Genomic DNA, 19,533 nt, shown 5'->3' with positions numbered 1-19,533 from the left:
GTCTCAGTCAGTTTTATCCCTCCCCTGTTAGCAGCGGCTGAGTGATGAGCGGCGGGGAGGGACAGCAGCGCAGAAACACTGTGATGCTTAACTAAACAAGATGTGCTTCAGGGCTTGAACTGTGCTCCGTCCCTCATCTGACACAAAGCGCACAAAGCTGTCAGACTCGCACATAACGCACACTTCCCACTCCTCAATTACATATGCACTCCTGCGCACACGTGCAAACACACCAGTGACTCCTGTTTATTGAGTCGGATGTTAAATTGTCCTCCAGCGGCGAGCGCAGAGGTCCCCAAGTGTTGAAACAGACTGCGCTTTGTGTGAAACGTATCCAAACACACGTCCAAGTTCACTCTGGAGACGGTCCTGTAAGAGCTTGACCAGGCCACATCGCAGTCCTCTTTTTAAGCCTCTTTTTGTCCAAGAGCTACAACAATCCATCTGTGTGCTGTGGCCTGCTGAAGTCCTCTATGAAATTCAGTGGATTTATATTTGTGCAGAAGTCCAAGAGGCACCTGTGGAGCAGAAATACGTCTATTCATTCTGTCTTTAACAAGGCTGGATTCTGTAAATACGCTTAGTTATCTTTGACATTTGTGGAAATACATGATTGATGAGCTGGATTTCAAAAGGAAATTTCAGTTTTTTCTTCCTCTGTCGATGATAAGAGTGAAGGTGGTTCAGGTTAGATGGCTGAACATGAAGTGGAGTACGCAGTCACACAGCTCCCACTTGTGGTTAAGACCGAATACAACCTTCCCTCTCCAGATAACACAGGCCTTCACTAGAAAGATGCTGTTGCCCCTCACCACAACAAACTCCACAACAAATGACAGTGATCCAACCAAAGTCACATTTGCCATTAGTCTTTGTAAATCAGGACAACTCAAGAGGGAGCCCATTTCGGGAAGTAAACCTCAATAAATGTTTCCCAATGTGGCCTTTTTCAGTCGACCGGGGCTCGTTGTCAAACAGCATAAACAAATATGACGTAACCGGACTGGTGTCGAGCACGAATCTAACTCGTTTATGAATAATGAGTGGTCATGGTCTCGGTTGGTTTGCCGTCAATTGGAGACAGATGTGTGGAGAGAAAGCAACGCATGGGTGGCGTAATCTGGGTCGACCTCACTTAGGGAGAGACAAGCAAATGCAAACAGAGGGGTCTTCTCCGAGCATCGCGTGACCTTGTTCTGGTGGCCGTTGAGTCATGTGGCTGCTCCCAATCACAACAACTGGGAATATTCGGTGTCTTAAGGAACACACCGAGGTCAAGACTGAGACTATATTTAGACACGTTCTTTTGAATAAAAGGTAGTACATTTATATAGGGCTGTGCAATTAATCCAATTTCAATTTTGGCTTCCAACCATTATGAAAACAAGAACATTGACATAAAACAATTATTGCAATTCCGTCTCGCAACAACGCTCTTGTTTTGTCTTGTGTTATAAATCCAGCGCGCCTCTTTCCTTTACAGCGTTGTGCTTTCGTCCGCTCAGCGGGTCAGGGTCAGACGCTCTGTGTGGGAGAATCCCCTCATGGGAACTCTTCCCAGCGCTGGCTGGCCCTCGCGGGGCATATTTCCTCTGTAGTGATGCACCGTAACCGGCTCTAGGTCGGTTTGGAAAGGCCCGGGGTGAAGGTTACAGCACCCCTCGCCAGGATCTCTCCGCCTAGTGCTAGACTGTCAACTGGGGTGGACCGTCCTCAGTACGGCGATGTCGGCAACCCACCTGACCCGTCTTGAAACATGGACCCCGTCTTGTTTTTGCCGTGTCATCACCATTCATCTCTATACAACCAATTTGTTTATGATTAAATTGTTTACTAGAGCACAAAGTTCTTCATAGATCTAGTCTCTTAGTGCACCAAATTGAAGCATTTAACTTTATAATGTAGTTTATAAAATGTTCTTTCTATATGCATGTTTCCAAAGTCAGTGAGTAATTTTCTTAAATAATCGTGATTATGATTTTTGCCATAATCAAACAGCCCTACATTTTAACATTGTGCCTAGGGTTAGTACTCATTTTTACGGTGTGCACTTTTAATTTATGATGTATTTTTATTATAGAAAATAATAGATATACCACATACAGCTTCACATACAGTATATTGTCTTTTATGGAGAAAAAAAAATAGACAAAATAAAATGTTTACACTTTTGCTGAACCCATACCATCATAAATCATATCATAAATAAACATTGTAGAACACTTGACTTGTATGAACACTTGACTTGTATATAGACATTTGATTTTTATTTGTATTATTGCATCCTTTATTCAGTTATTTCTATTCTGTGCAAGTACATTGAGAGAGCTGCATAAACCGGGGTCAAATTCCTTGAACCCGATTCTGATTCTGAAATATACAGATAAATAATGACTTAGTTTTTCGGCAAGTATTCAGACAGTTTCTAAGATTTCATGTTTAGTATACAGGCCGAGGGTCATTGACAGACTAATAAAGCTTCACCAGGACTTCAGCCAGTTCAAAATCACTGCTGGATGTTTCATGAATAAGACACCGAGCAACTAATAATAGGTTTTAACGTGCCAACACCTGCCTAGCAGATGTGTGTGTGTGTTAATGAAACTGTAGGGTGAGTGCAAACAGATGGAATGATAATAATAGGTGATAAATGATATCTATGTACTGTACGCCATAAACCTTTATGCATTATATTACCACCTTGCCTGTGTTGGTCAGGCTCTCTGAATGTTACAGCATGACATCATGATGTGGTGAGCTTCATCACAAGAGACGAGAGCTTGTCTGTCTGGTTTGTATCATGTGTGGAATAATTTGTGTTGTAAAGTTGGACATTATTCACAAGAAATATTTAGTTGAAAGCCAGTTTGGAGAACTCTTAAAGACTTGATTTATCCAAATTTGAATGAAAATGATGCCCGGTCTGGGCTCCATAACAAAAAACAATCAATAATTAGAAGATTCAGATGTTATTTTATACTTTATCGTCCGTTAGATTTGCATAAAAATTGTCTTTGGCACTGGCATATACAGTAAGACAACACACAACAATACACGACAATTATGCATCTTAACATTTTAACTGGCAGTAAATGAAAGTGCTGAGTGGATTTCTTTTGATCTTTCTTCCTGGCCATCGGGACTTTCAGTCTGTAGCCTGATGGCAGCAACTGAAAAGCTGCAGGTTGAGAGGATGGTTAAGTCATTGTAGATCTGATTTGCCATTTTGGTTATGGATTGAGTGAATAAGTCTTAGAGTTGTTTGTCTCCAGTGATCTTGCTGGCCTGATTTACGACCTGTGTCAGTCCGTATTTAGTTTTACTGAGAGGTTTCTATACCATGAGATGATGGTAAATATAAGAACACTCTCAGTTAGTGATATACAGTATAGACCAGGGGTCAGCAACCTGCGGGTCCGGAGCCACATGAGGCTCTTAAGCTCCTCTCCAGTGGCTCCCTGTGGATTTTTAAAAATGGAAATGAACTGTTTTGAGGACATTGAGGAAAAAAATAAATCTGAGATTTCCACAAAAAAAGTAATAATATTACGAGAATAAAGTCAGAAGTTTACGAGAGAAAAAAAGTCGTAATATTATGAGAAAAAAGTCATAATATTATAAAGTATTAATTGTATGTGTTATTTCCTTTTTTTCTCTTAAAGTTATGACTTTATTCTCGTAATATTATTACTTTATTCTCGTAATATTATTACTTTTTTTCTTGTAAAGTTATGACTTTATTCTCATAATATTATGACTTTATTCTCATAATATTACGACTTTATTCTGGAAATCTCAGATGTTTTTTCCCTCAATATGGCCCTAATACTCCGTAGTACATTTGCACTTTGGCCCTCACTGCATTAGACTTATATACTATATACTTAGACTATAAATTGTGTTACCTTCATCACAATGATCAAATGTTTTGCGGCTCCAGACAGATTGTTTTTGTTTTGATAGTAAAGGTTGCTGACCCCTGGTATAGATCATGGACAGGGTGTGGTGGCTGGTGTTGCTGTAGTTTTAATTAGGGATGCTAATTTAAAAAAAAAAATTCTGACCGATAGCCGACCCAGCAATATGAAAGTGTTGCTGCTGTTTCAAATGTTTCTAACCATAAAATATGATGTTGTTATGCTCCTATAGGACAGGGTTATCATTTTTGAAAGACCATTATTTACAGTTTTTCTCTGCCCAAATGTAAACTAGAAGTCTTAGCTTTCTGGAGGAAATAATTCACTGTAAACCATGATTCATTCAGTCTTCTTATAATCTATCATTTCTATAGCGTACTGCAAGAACATATTATTTTATTCCCCAAAAGCTTCAAGCTCCATTCACAGTGAAGAATTTCTCAAATAGTGATGCATGATTACCTCTGCCAGTTTCAATTACTATCACAACGATGTTTCGGCATCCAGCTGCAGAACGAGGTTTGGAGATCCACAACAGAGCTCGTTTCATTTGGCCGGAAAGAATCGTCGGTTTGCTTTTTCCTTTTTCCGTTTGCTTGAAATGCGTTTTTGGAAAAATGTCCACGGGTCACTGATCACGGGGTCAGTAAAAGGAGCCTTAAATGTTTCTATTGGCACGGACAAGCATGTCAACAGGAGTTTGGCAGAACAAGAAGCCTCTGCACAATTCAGGCTCAACCTATGAATCTACATACCCCAGGCTCCGCGGTGCACCTGACCTGCAGGAGTTGGAGACGGAGGAGGTGAAGGAGTTCTAGGTTTAACTACTCATTTTTTCTGTTTTTGACATCCAGCCATCACTCTCGCTTCCCCGCCAGGAGCAGAAAGGTCACAGCGAAGCCTTTCTTCTGGCTCGGGTTTAGCAGCGCGCAGTTCTGGCCTCCAGAAGAACTCCTATTCTCTCTGGCACACGTTAAGGCGCTCCATCATCTCTCTCTTTGCTATTCGCTCTCGTGCTCTCTCGTCCCCATTCCCTCCTGTCAGATCTGTCTTCACAGGGGCTTGTAAAATTACCTGGCAAGAACAACTCAAAGCACTGGACAGGACCAGTGTCCCCAGTGTCCCACAAAACTTTTACAAACCTTTTTTTTTTTTTGTTTCATTAAAATGAAGAGTTCACTGAAAAGAGGTCCACTTCTTGTGCCAAAGGGTCAATTATTAGTGAATCTGCTGCAAAGTTGCTGAAGGTGATTCAATATAAATTTATCCAATTCCAAACCTTTGTGAACGATGGGTATTAAATTTAATTTGCTGAACATGTTGAAGCCATTGCGGCCAAATGGGTGTGCATTTTTTATTTCCTGTTCTTGGACAGGATTGCCTCTTCATGGATCCTGACAAAAAGAGGGTTTGCACTGTTTGGGTAATTGTTTCCACCATGTTCCCTGTGAAGACACTGACGGATGATGATCAGGGGCTTAAAAAAAACGTTCGAGCAATTAGCATACTGTGAAATAAATTAATCTGTATACACTGTGTATGTTTAATAACAATGCACACTATTTATTTATTTGACAACTATAGTTACTGTGCAGATACAGATTATTAATTCAAAATGTAAATCAACTTAAGTATGATGTATCCATGTGGATTGAGCTATGCATCACTTATTATAATCTAGTGATATAATATTATCCTGAAATGGGCCATTCTGCATAATGAATACTTTTACTTTTGGTACTTTAAGTAGATATTTTAATGCTGATACTTCTGTAAGCTACTTTTACTGAAGTAAATGTTTAAATGCAGAGCAGAATAGCTTATTTTTACGCCGTACTATCGCTACTTCTACTCCCTGAGACCTGCTATACTGTCTTTCAAAGGCTGCAGCAGGTTCAGTCTTTAGAGCTAGAGGGCTCTGATATCCTGTGAAACAAGTTATGTTAGCTTGTCATGAAGGAGGCTAAATAACGCTCCAAAATTAGGTTAAATTGTGGCGAGGAAAAACTGGCATGGCTGTTTTCAAAGGGGTCCCTTGACCTCTGACCTCAAGACATGTGAATGTAAATGAGTTCTATTGGTACCCACGAGTCTCCCCTTTACAGACATGCCCACTTTATGATAATCACATGCAGTTTGGGGCAAAAACCATGCAGTTATTTGAATGCAGTATAAATGTGTTGCCTATTCTAAAATAGTGTATTTGAATGTTTCTGCATCCTGGGGTCCATAGAAATCAGAAAAGGCCTACTGTTAGAATTAATGCAGTGTCTTTCTATATTGTGATTTATTTTACACACTGTCTATTGTCTCAAGTTAGCTGTAAGTTATTGGGCCTGCCTGTAAATATTATATAGCCTTTTTAAACTCAAAACTGCAATTTATTATTTATTTTTTGGCCACTTGGGGGCAGCTGGAACAAGTTGTGACCACAACTGTGTAGCGTACAGTGGCTTTCTTTGGCTGAAAACAGCTGCCTGCTGCAGCAGAAAACGGCACTTTGAGAGCAGTGAAAGTGAACCAAAACAATAAAACGTTGCAGTAATGAGCTTAAACTCGCAATAAAGCTCCACAAAGCTGAGGGTATGGGGATAAAATATAATATCTTAGAGCCATGTTAAAGCAGAAGATTTGACGTAAAGGAAGAAACATTTTTTATTTCTGGTTTAAAATGGTTTGTATGAATGACTTTTACATGATTTACTATTAACTATTTAAAAGCATCGGAGTGTATCGTGTATATAAAGGAATGCTTTGTGGTTAAATTATCTCTCAGAAGTCCCGTAAATGTGTCCAAGGCTTCCACTCTAACAATGACGTTTGTAAATTACTTTGCATCTGATCCATGACACAAATAGAACAAAGCAGTATACTATTACAAGACTGTAAATCATCACTAGATCTCTTATTTCAAGTCAGTCATTGTCAAATTTAAATAAACACCGTACTGTGCTGAGTGAGAGCAAACCAAAGATGCTCTCCAACATGTCATTGAAGCTCCTTCAGCGGGAGGTAGAGGGCAGTGTTGTATCAAAGCTGGTGTAAAAGACATGATGAGGCCTTCTTCTCTTCCACTGGTCCTTGAGCTGTCATCAGGTCCAAACAGGCCTTAAGCAGGTTTAGATTTATATATAACAGTGACTACAGAATTAACCATCAGATACTTCCATTAGACCGATAATGTCCGTAGATGCCGGTGAATAAGACCACATGGAGAAAGCTGGTTGGCTCTGAAACTACAGTTAAATCAGCAACAAATGATCTGAAATGTAAATTTAAGAGGATGTGAAAGTGAGTCTTTAAGTGTAACCTTGAGAGAAAAAGGGGAAAAACTATTTACATGTATTTGTCAGGGTTAGAAGTGAGATGTGTACAATACGCTGCTGATTAAATAAGCAAACTCAAAAGCATAATTTCAGATACATTTCAACCAGAGAAATAATCTGTCTTTAAATCTGGTATGAACAGACTACTGTTGCATTTCTCTCTTTTTAACCCTCTGAGACCCGCGATCCCGACCGACTTCACTGTCTTTCAGTGGCTGTTGTGGACTCAGTTTTAGAGCTAGAGTGAAGTTACAGATATCATATTAAACTACACTTAAGGAATCCATTGCTACCATGCTGGGAAGGAGGCTAAATAACGCTTAATAACGCAAAATTAGGCTACATTTTGGTGATGAAAGACCTCTGACCTCAAGATATGTGAATGAAAATGGGTTCTATGGGTACCCACGAGTCTCATCACATGCAGTTTTTTGCCAAAAACTGCATGGTTATTTTAATATGTCTGCATACTGGGGTACCTAAACAGTTTTGGAATTACATAAATTGTGTCTCACTGTAAAACTGAGACTCTTGTGGATCCAATGAGCCCAACTGTATTCATGTGTGATGATGTTAGTCCCATAGTAGCCATTTCATTGTAGTGAGACCATTATTTTTAAACTTGAACTTCACCGTATAAAATGACCTGTGATGACCTCTAGGATAATCACAGCCTCATGAAACTTTTCAGCCACAAACTACAGACCTAGAGCATTCAGAGGATGGATGGCTTTCCTAGCTAGATTGACAATAAGGGGGTTTCTGAGCAGTTTACACAGCAGAAGCGCTCGCCATCCAATCGCTGAAAAATACAATTCTTGCAGAAATCTCCAAATTTCAAAATTTTTTGATACCAAATCACAGCATGGCTTTTTCTATGATGTTCCTCAAGGTCTTGGTGTCTTAATGTGGCATTTTGGAAGGATTGTTGATCATTTTTTATCAATTCTCGATTATCTAAATTTAGCACCAAATCTGTGTAACAAATGGTATCAACCCAAAAATTGATGCAACAACTCATGAGACATAATAGAGCATGGGAATGACCATCATATACTTCTATCATAATGTTCTAAACCCTTATACACTTGAACAATTCATCTTGATTAATAAATGAATTCATGTTTATTTCTGATTTATGAATAGAACAACTTGACACACAGTGCTGAGCTGCATCCCAAATTAATCTTCAGCTTCTCAGCTTTCAGATGATGTACACCACTTATATGTGACATCTACTGTTGACCTGCTATCTCCCCCTAAAGACCCCCTGTACCACCCTAAAAAAGACCAAAACGGCTCTATTGTGGGTCTCAGCGGGTTGAAATTCCCATGGTGGCTTGAGCGCTGTCTCCCCCTAAATAACATCTACACAGAAGGGAGTGACCAGCCATGATTTTTAGCAGAAACTATAAAACGCTTCACAGACAAAGGACAACAGAATATATCATTATGTTTAATGTCTCTTTTGTTATATAGAGGCTTTCCCTTTAAAAGGCGTTTCTTTCAAACAGTTTAATTTCATGGCCGTCATTTGATTGTTGTAAAATTTTAGTGCCACATTCATTCATCAGTTTGAAATGTGGCAACATTACCTATTTTTTTATTGCACACATACATTATGATGCTAGCACTTTGAAAAATGTGAAGTTTTATTTAAGAGGCGTCATTAAAATGTCATAAAATGCAGAAGTGTTTTAAATTTCTCACATTTCCGCTGTAAAAATGTGAAAAGAAAACGCTTCAAGAGACCTTCACGTCATTAGGTAACATTTTGAATGCCATGCTCAAGGGTGAGTTAAAGAAACAAACAACCGTGAAGATGATTACCGCTAATGTCTTTGGCAGTCGGTGCTGCGACAAGCCATGTACGCGGCGTCATATTTCCACGGACTTGTTTGGCAGTTGTCTCTCATTTCGTGGTTGCAAAACATCTCAGAGAGAGAGCCCCCTCCTGAGGGAGCCCACGGTTGGATTAGATACACGAGAGAGCCACCCAGGCTTCATCATCACATTATACAACACTCAGCAAGCAGCGTCTGGTTCAGCTCAAATCAAAGTGAAAGTGATGGGGACCAGGAGGGATGTTGTATGGAGGAGTAGGGGTGGTGGTGGTGGTGGTGGTGGTGGTAGAGGGGGGTTGATTGTGGTTAAAGCGCGGCCATGGGAAGAAGAACATGGAAAAATCTTGGAAATGAAGCATGTCCATCCACAGAGGTGACGAGCATACTGAGCAGGACTTTGGAGGACAGGATGATGATTTTGGAAACCACAATCTGAAACTCAATATTTTATGTACGACACCCACACACATGGACGCAGAAAGAAAAATATCATGCACACATACAGAGAAGTAACCGTAGTAAGCACATTGTAACTCACTGTAATGCTGCGTCCACACAAAACGCAAAGCAAACTTTAGCCTTGTGTTACTGCTAGACGTGCTGGAGAGAAGCAGGGGCTTACCTTCATAGATACCCGCCAACGTTTCATCACCCATGGCTGAAATAACCACTGTTGCTGCTGTGTTCATGTTGTGATAGTCCCAGTTACGTTGGAAAATCAAACGCCGTCGTGTCTGGTTTCATAACATCATCCCGAGGCGTTTCACCGAGCTGCTTTCACTGTATCTAGCAAATCACACGTCGGCTGAATGAATCTAATAAACAGATGTGATTTAATTGCAATAAACGATTTGTAAAAAGTGTGATTTCATGCTTTGTCAGGTCTGTCTGCAAGACGACAAGCAAACAACTTTTAAAATGCATGTTTTCTGAAGGGAGTTTGGATCGATCAGGGCTAAAGGTGTCTAAAATACATTTTTCTGCCATCCCTGTCCGCAGCATTTGCTCCGGTGTTTCCGTCTGTTTCCTGATGCTGGTGGCACGACGACCGTCATGTACTGTAAGTAATACACCTATTATAGATAAGTACCTCATACAACCCCACTTCAAAACACCCAAACTATCCCTTTAATCTTTATCTGTAAGTAGCTAGAACTGTCAAATGCTTGCAGTGCAGTGAGAAGTGCATTATTGCCTCTGAAACGTAGTAGAGGTTAAAGTTGCATAAAATGGAAGCACATGGGTTTGACTTCAGGGCTTTCTGCCAGAAAGGGTTTATTTTAACCCAAACCATTTTCTTTTCCTAAACCTAACAAAGTAGGTTTGTTGCCTAAACCTAAGGAGATCTCTGGCAGAAAGCCGTGAAGGCAAACTTCTCTCATATGCAAAAAGTCAAGTACCTCAAGTTTGTAATAAAGTACAGGTAAATGTACTTTCCACTGGGGATGGGTCAAGATTTTATAATAGTCATTAAATTATAAAAAAAAAAATTGTAGATTATGCGACTTGTCTTGTCTTAATAAATATATTTTCTCTTGTTGCACCTGGCAGTAACGTGACAGTAAAACGTGTGTGGTATGTTCAGTTCGGCTCTTTTCTGTTGGCGATTGCTGATTTATATTCGTACAGGTGTGTGTCTGACGCGGCGCCCCCTGTAGTTTCAGGCTGGGAGTCGACAGAAACAAAACATAATTCACCGAAACCGTCTTATTTAGTCTTCCAGCTGTTCCAGCAATTTGGAGAAGACTGGTCCAATAGCTCCCGGTGAATATCGAAAAGTATTTTAGCTTGAAATTCCCTACTGCAAGAAACACACTCTACTTATCCGAGGAGGTGCTGTCGGGACACGCTCAAACATTACACAACACGGCGGGATCAGGGCACACACCTTCATCATCCTGCTCATTTCCACCCTGTCAAATGAACAGTGTGTTGTTAGGAGAGGGAGCAGCGTCGGGACGACGTTGGAGAGCCTGATTGAAGGGCTTCCGAGAATTCTCTGGCTTTGTTGTGCAGCTTCCCCGGCGCTGCAGCCGGAGGTAATGGCTTTAGCAGGGGCAGGTACACAAAGCTCCAGTGGCCACAAACCGGAGCTGGACAAACTTTACTGTTGACATCTGGAATTTCTTTCCTCTCCTTCCTTTTTTATTTTCTTCCTCCTCTTCTTCCTTTTTTCTCCCTTTTTGATTGAGGGCTGACTCACCCGGTTCAGGATCCATCATCGTAAAAGCTTCAGCCAGCTAAATATAGACATTTGTTTTCTTGTGCCTGTTCTGGCACTGCATATTTTACCACACATGATATCATGCCCTCCTCTGCTGTTGGTTTGACCGCACACTGAACCCCTATAGGGTTTCACGTACACACTGCGTAATTACCATAATGGAGGCTGTCGCTGGCAATTAATCTCACATCATACATACTTTGTGTCTTATCATACCCTCGTCTGCTGTGGCTTTGACAGAGCAGACTGAGCATTAACCCTAACATTACTCTGACTGAAACCCCAAAAATGTAGTGCTCACACATTGTCATTATAGAGTGGATAACGCCAGTGGCAATCCATAACATGCTTTGGTTTGTCTCAGCTAAATATGCTGCCCTTATTATTTCCACTGCAGTGATCATGCCTTTAATTCAGTATTTAAATACAGCTCATATCTCAGAATATAAGGATATTTTTTTAGCTGTAATCACGTAGAGTTGTGTATGCTGCTGTTGTGGGTTGGAGTTTGACTTCAGGCCTTTTTGTCCTATTGTTTGCGGTCTCTTTCTCATATTTCTGAGCACCCATGTCAAAAATACTGCTTGTTTTCCTCTAAGAAATCCACACACTTCCAGTGAGAGGATGAGGAGCCGATCAGATAAAAGGCCTCCAGCTATTCAAAACATAGGGTAGCGGTGTAATCAAAAGTTATCTCAGTAAATACTACAGATTATATATATAAGGATAACAGTTAGTTGGTTGTAATTGATATGGTTAAAAGCTCCAGAAAAAGTTAGTAAGTGTAGAGAATTGTGTAAGTGTACCCTTGACTTGGGATCAGTTGGTCAAAAATGGAAATATAAGTCCAGTTAGAAAGAAACAAAAATGATTTTTCACATAATTTACAGGACGGTTTGGTTGGTATTGGTTGTCGGTTATTATCTTCTTCTATCTAACTTCACAATTTAGGTGAATGTATTTAGAAGTGATTCTATTTAATTACATATTCTATAGATTTTTGAAGCTGCAGTTATTAATAACTAACAGATAAATCAACACTGAATTTAGGTATTCAAACCTCTGGTTCTAAAAAGTGAACTCCTTAAACTTGCATTCTCTCTAACAGCCAGCAGGGGGCGACTCCTCTGGTTGCAAAAAAGAAGTCTGATTGTATAGAAGTCTGTGAGAAAATGAGCCTACTTCTCACTTGATTTATTACCTCAGTAAACATTGTAAACATGAGTTTATGGTCTCAATCTCTAGTTTCAAGTCTTCTTCAATACAGCATGATGTTCATTTAGTAAATTATGGTCCTATTTAGAGTCAGATAGACCATAAAGCAGGGGATGCTTTAGGGCAAAAATCCAAGATGACAACGGACAAAATGCCGAGGCTTCAAAACCTTATCCCACCAACCAACGGGTGACGTCACGGTGACTACGTCCACTTCTTATAAAGAGTCTATGATTCAAATGCGTTATGCTGCCAATAAAATGACTAAACTGGTAATCAATAATCAGGAAAGTTAGTTGATTTGTAAATTTAATTTGGTCTACTGTGTTTTAACTACTACAGAGTATTTAAGAGAAAGAAACTGAATATTCATACTTCTGTAGTGTATAAGATACACTACGAATCTGGACCTTTGTTGCGTGTCATCCTTCCTCTTTCTCCTCATTTCCTGTCCACTTTACTATTTGTTATCAAATTAAAGGCAAAAAGGATTTATACAAAAATGTACTTGCAGTAAACATTGAAAAAAAAGGCTGCCAACTGAAAACACTTATTAATACTAACATTTCCTAATCAGCTTCGTCACAAAGACAGCAAAGCCATCATAAAATCATCTAGGTCATCTACATGACCTGGCAAATGTGCAACAGTTATATATTAGTCACCAGTATGACAGTTTTTCCAGTAAATATGAATAATACAGGAAAAAGTCTTGCAATATGTCTGCAACACACTAATAATGAATGTGTCAAACAGAAAGAGAAACAGTACTTAACCTTTTGTCAAACAGAAAGAGAAACAGTACTTAACCTGCAGTGTCAACCATTTGAACGCACGTACACACACAGACACATGCAACACCGTACACACACGTAAACTAAAAGCTCCTCAGAAAGGCAAACAGGATGCTGCTGTTCAGACCGGACTCTCACTCTGTCATCCTCCTGCCTCCCACCATGTCTCCCTGCTCTTACAGGAACCACATGAGGAAAGATTTACAAAAAAAAACACACAACACAAATCACAACATCTTTACCTACGCCACCGCTGATAAAATACATCACTGCCGCTGAAGGGAAGGGATGATGTACAGTATGTGCGGCTGCCTGTACACCCATTAAGGTGATGTTCCTTTCCTTTTATTGTGTTTATGTCTGTGGATGTTTTGTGTGTGTGTGGTTGGAGGATGGATCCTCTGTGTGTTCTTGTATAGGTGTATGAAAATGTTCTTTTACATGTTTAAAGGCAGGGTGGGCGATCTTGAGAAACTAGCAAGAGTACACCAGATTTTTTAAAATGATCCAGCCGAAAAACTCAGCCCAACGTTGCCAACTCTTTTACAATGAAAGTAGGTAGCAGCATTAGCTCCAATAGTCCCTAAATCTAGAGCGAAAGTCACCAAGTCAGCAACACTGACCGTCCGTCTCTTCAGGCCTCCCTCCAAAGCCACTCCCCCAGAATTATCATTATGAAGATAAACATAAGATAATGAACGTGAGCGGCGAACATGGCTATTGTAGTACTCACAGCTGTCAAGCCATCCAATCATTACTTTCGGGCAGAAGGAAATGATTGGATGGGTTTATTACAGTCCTGCGGACTCAACAGAAGGGTAAGTTGCTACAAAGTCGTATTAATTATATGAGTTTAGACCGATGGCATGTGTTGCGTTTTGAAGTGAGGAATCGTCATGGCAGGTAGTTCTTCTCGTTTATCTAATAGCTGATGTTTGCTCGCGATCCAGCTTGAATGGTCTGTTGAGTCAAATGTATTTCAACATTGCAAGTGTATTTAACTAGCTGGCTGATGTCGTTGGTAAAGCAGAGGTTGTGTAGCTAACGTTAGTCTAACAAGCTAATTGACACTACCTGGTAGAGCTAATCAGTTTTGTTTCATTATGGCAATTTAATTTGCTGAAATTAGGTCTGAATGAGACTCAGTATGTCTCAGTCTCACAGTCCTGCATGTAAGTGTATTGTTTGGAGCATATCTGTTGTATATCTATATTTATAAAAGTTGTAGTGTCTTGTCTGTACTTGGCCTTTACTGTACATAAGCAATTATTAACTAAAACATCAAGGCATGTATTGAGCTTTATCTAAATTGTGCTATTATGCATACTCATGCTGTCTTTCTCATTTCAGAAAAAGAAAACAACTCCCCACAGCGGCTACTTGATGGGGAATAAAGCAGCATGCACCATGCAGCAAGCAGCTGTTTGGACAGACAGTGTCCTAAACATGCTACACTTTATTGAAAACATGAGCATATATCTTTTGCACATGTTGTATAGTAAACATTTAGGTCTGTTATTTGTGTTGATGTTGTCAGTTTGGAATAACATCTTGTTTTTTTATGTCCGTGCTCACATGTGTTCTTGCCGTCGTCTTCCTTGCGTGTGAACAGCTCCGTTCCTCTGCACAGCTAAAACTCTCCACATTGAGCATCGGGGAGTCGGTGCCCCTGTGCCTCGGGAGGGTAAACCCCAAAGAGTCTGTTCAGTGATTGAGGAAATGTTTGGCTCAGTGAGTTTGCTCCCTTTTGAGGTGTTTGTTGGCCAAGGCTGATCCTGACAACCCTCCAGGGAGCGCGCTCAGTAGGCCTCTTCAAAGAGCCCCAGCTCCCAAAGCAGGAAGTCCAGCCCTGCGCTGCTTGGAAACAAGATGAGGCAGACAGGAAGGAAGGTAATCCATGAACACGCAATAGTGCTACTGTCCACACAGCAACACACACACACACACACACACACACACACACACAAGCATATCCGATCAGTGCCTCCTGACACCCACAAAAACATGGGTATTCCTTGGACCCCACAGACATTTAGTTTGATTTATCTTGTGTTTCGGGCTGTTAAATAGCCAAGGTGATCACCAGCAGCTCGGAGTAGATGATTCTGGTTTCCTGTAGTGCAGCTTTTCGCATGTGTGCGTGCAAATACTCTTAAAGATCACAGCTGAAAGCAGCTCCGCCGCATATTGCAGCCTCGTTGCCAGATTCCTACCTTCTAAAATAACCTGAAATGCGAATGAAATTTGGTCGGCACCATCAAACATGATGGATGGGAGGTTAGTGTTTGGAGCCAGATTGATTTATTTGTCTTTGGATAAAGTACAAAAGCACATCAGTCGCACATTATTGGAAGCAAGTGAATGTATCTGATTGTTCTTCATGGCAGTAATGCCGCATCCTGCTGCTAAGCTGTTGCACACAATACTTACCCTTCAGAAGAAGATTAATGACTAGCTTTTTATGGATGAATAAGACAAACAACCGGGATTTAAGGATAAAAAAGTGCTTCTGTATTGAATGCATTTATATGGAAATGATATAAGCCACTAATCCAATCATTGTCTGACAGTTTGTCCTTAAGGAGATGAACTGACTTTCAGTGAGTGAGTGAGGGTTTGGGCTTATTTCAGCTGTTCCAACTGAAAACCACTAGAGAGCAGTCTTCAATTGATTTTCCATGGATGAAGTATTAACTCGGCCCACAGCTGAGTGAGAATGTGGCTGGAACTGAAGTCTGATGTTGTTGCCAATGAAATCAGTAGCCTGGCTTCCACAGTGAGACCCGGCTTGGCCCTGCTCATATTATACACTGTGTGGTAATATTGTGGCAGCAGGGAAATTAGTTTTTGTGGCGTGGTGTCGGTGAGGTAAAGATGAGCTGTTTTCATTATTGTAACATGACTCAACGTGGAAGCTGGAGACGTATAATATGAGACAAGACAACGTGTTTGGGGTCAGTTCATTGAGAAATTTCACTTATTAAGTGCAGTATAAGAAGAACAGTTTATTCTTAAAATCACCACATTTAGAGTATTTCACATATTTTTGTTTCATTGAAAAACTTTTACCGTTAAAGTTAATACGTTCCCTGCTGTTGTGTAAACATCTGATTTTTTTTTAATATTTCTATCTTAGTGGACTGTTGATTCATACTTAATAACATAACTCAGATGAAAGCTTCACTAGATGACAGTATCTTCCTTTATTTCCCTCATAAAAATCTTTTGAAATCCATTTTTTACCATTGGTGTCTCGGTGAAAGACCATTTTGATGAGTTGATTTCACAAAACTAAAACAGGCGTCAGTGTGTTTCACAACTTTTCCCAAAGGTTAAGACTGAAAGTAAGTTGAGAAATTGTCCATCAAAGACGAGTTGGACTATAGACAAGAAAACGTCATGCTATATGTGGCTATAATCAATATTGTTATATTAACAATTGATCGCATGACTACTTTTATGTGATAGGTATTGCTCGTAGTGATGAACCCACGGAGAGTTATCAGCATAGAAAATAGAATAGGAGTAGAACGGACATTGAACTGTTTTCCGTGGTCATTTGACAAGTACAAAAGTAAAAGGTGATTGTTGTTAGTTGTTATGGTGACAACACGCGTCAGTGGGGCTGTAAATTGTGGTTACAGCTCGCCGGGAAGAGAACGGACGCAGCTCCAGAGATGCATGCTGCACATGTGAGAAGTTTGCCCAATGCCTTGGCTGGCTAGTTAGCTGGGTAGCTTGTCCTTCTCTAAAGCGGCGGGGAGTGAAGAGTTGGGACTGTTAGACCCAGCACTACTGCTGGCCACCAGCCCGCTGTTCGACTCATCTTCTGTTACCAGTGTAGCGGAATAAGCAAGCTTGCTAAGCTCGTTGTTGTTATCACCCAACTCTGCAATTTCTATCAGATCAATGCAGCGTTTTAGTCTCTTTAAGCTCTTGGTTTTTCGTTTTACAGCCCGCAACTTTACGTATATTACTTAAACTGACCAGCTGATGGACGTTGTCTTTCTTAGACCTCCATGCTCTCGCTAGCGTTTACTTTTAAGAATTATCCAAACCCCGGATTTTCAGACGGATATATCGTGGCGTAAACTAGCTTTAACCTTGTAGGATAGACTCTGAAAATCTGACTGTGGAAAAAACGGTAAACAACTTCACAATGGGAGATGATGAGAGGCCAAAGCCTTAGAGAGCTATAATATTCCCTCACAATAGCAAGAAACTGTTGCCAACATCTGATTCCAATCATATGTGATCATATGTGATTATTAGCACCTGTGTGTTCCCCCTCCATTCCACCCACACACACACACACATATATAAATGCCGTAATACTAGCAGACAATGCGTTTTCAGGCACAATCAGCAGATATTTTGCAGGTTATTCCTAGTATTGGTATAATATTGGAACAAAAATAGTTCCTGTGATGGATCGGTCAGTCAGTCAGACATCCGAAGATTTTCTAATAATCTGTGAGCCAAGTCTTTGCAACAGAACTATTAGTAAAAATGCTGAAAGCTGTACTGTTGTGGCCAGGAATTACATTGCTTTAGAGAATGCTCATTATGTGGTGCTTTCTAATGTAACCACACCATTTGTTAATCAATTAACACCAATTTAATTTGCTGGCTTGGCTGACTTTCTCAAGCAGAGGACATAAACGCTATCCTACTTTTTTTATTTTGACAAGTTTTCACAGTCAGAAGTTCTGGCAGCTTCCTTCTCTTTTGGCTACGCAGCCTTAAAAATCCAGTCCATTTGTCAGAGCAGCAGTCTATCACTTCGCCAACTCCGCTAACAACTTTAGGTAAAGCTGTTGGCAAACTAAAGAATACAATACACACCATCCATCTCACCCACATCTCTCAATGCCTGAAGCTGTTTACACAGTCTATTGTGTGTTATAAATTGTTATTGAATCAGGTTAAGCATGAATAACCACTTCCAGCTATTCCTCAGTCTTTTTCTTTGTTTACAGTAGACTTCATGAAAGACAGTTTCTAAAGAAAATAAGGAATATGGTCACATAAACATTTCATTGTACAATATAATTACAAGTTGTACATTATAGTTTTGTGTTTACATTAATACATTATTTCGCTCAAATGCACGTTTACTTTCAAGATTAAGGGTTTTACATGCCAAACCTGCAATGAGCTCATAAAATATGATGCAATGAGTGAAAACTAGACAGTATTTGTAGAACAGCTACAACATTAAAGGACCAATGTTTAACAATTAGGGGGATCTATTGGCAGAATTGGTGTATAATATTAAGTGTGTTTTCTTTAGTGTATAATCACCGAAAAATAAGAATTGCGGTGTTTTCGTTACGGATGTATAAAGAGAACTGGATACAGCATTGTAGGCGAGCTCCCGTTCATTCCTATGAGAGTTACTCAGTGGTGCATGAAGCCAAAATGGCCTGACTGCCGAGTGATAAAGTACCCGGATCATTTGGCGATCTTACGCATCCATTGGGCCCATAGAGCAGGAGCAGTAGCCTCCCAGCTTTTGCTCCAGCCGCGGTCTGGGTCTCATTCGGATAAACGGAGGAAGGAAAATAACTCTTGATTCAGCTCTTAGTGCTTTTTACAACTTTTAGGACCTAATGATTTAAGGGCTATTCAAGAGTTCATACAGGGAAGTTGATTTACCTCAACAAAAAAAATACCCGTTGAGTTACAGACGTCTCTTTCCCAACATTTTTGGGCCCAATGGCATCACGTGACGGACACGGAAGTTGTAGTACCGCCGTTTGGCCACTACGAAAACTTTCATCAAAGCCTGGCGCTCTTCCTGGGGGCTTGGTCCTCTCCACAGAGTCTGCCATGTTGCACTGCCATGTTTCAACAGTAGCCCAGAAGAGCTTGGGCTGGCGTCGATAGCGTTACTCGCTCCCGTCGCCGCCACTCTCTCTCTCTTGCTTCACCAGAGGGACATTCGCGTTTTCACGTCGGCCACCGTAGATCTTCTACGTGCTTGGCACTCGGAAGAGGCTTCAGTTTGTTGCAATCTCAACCTCACCGCTAGACCATACACACTGCACCTTTAAGATACTGATGGTGTGAGAAATTATGCATTGATAAAACTATGAATGAGTACTTTGACGCGTTAAGATTTTACCTTCATATTTTTAATTGAGCAAAAGAGTGAATGCTGTGGCTTGAAGTACCATCTATCTTCTGATACTCAGTAGAGTCGTACTTTTT

This window comes from Sebastes fasciatus, chromosome 20 (assembly GCF_043250625.1).
Source record: "Sebastes fasciatus isolate fSebFas1 chromosome 20, fSebFas1.pri, whole genome shotgun sequence".
Lineage (NCBI taxonomy): Eukaryota > Metazoa > Chordata > Actinopteri > Perciformes > Sebastidae > Sebastes > Sebastes fasciatus.
Note: the sequence above shows the minus strand (reverse complement) of the source record.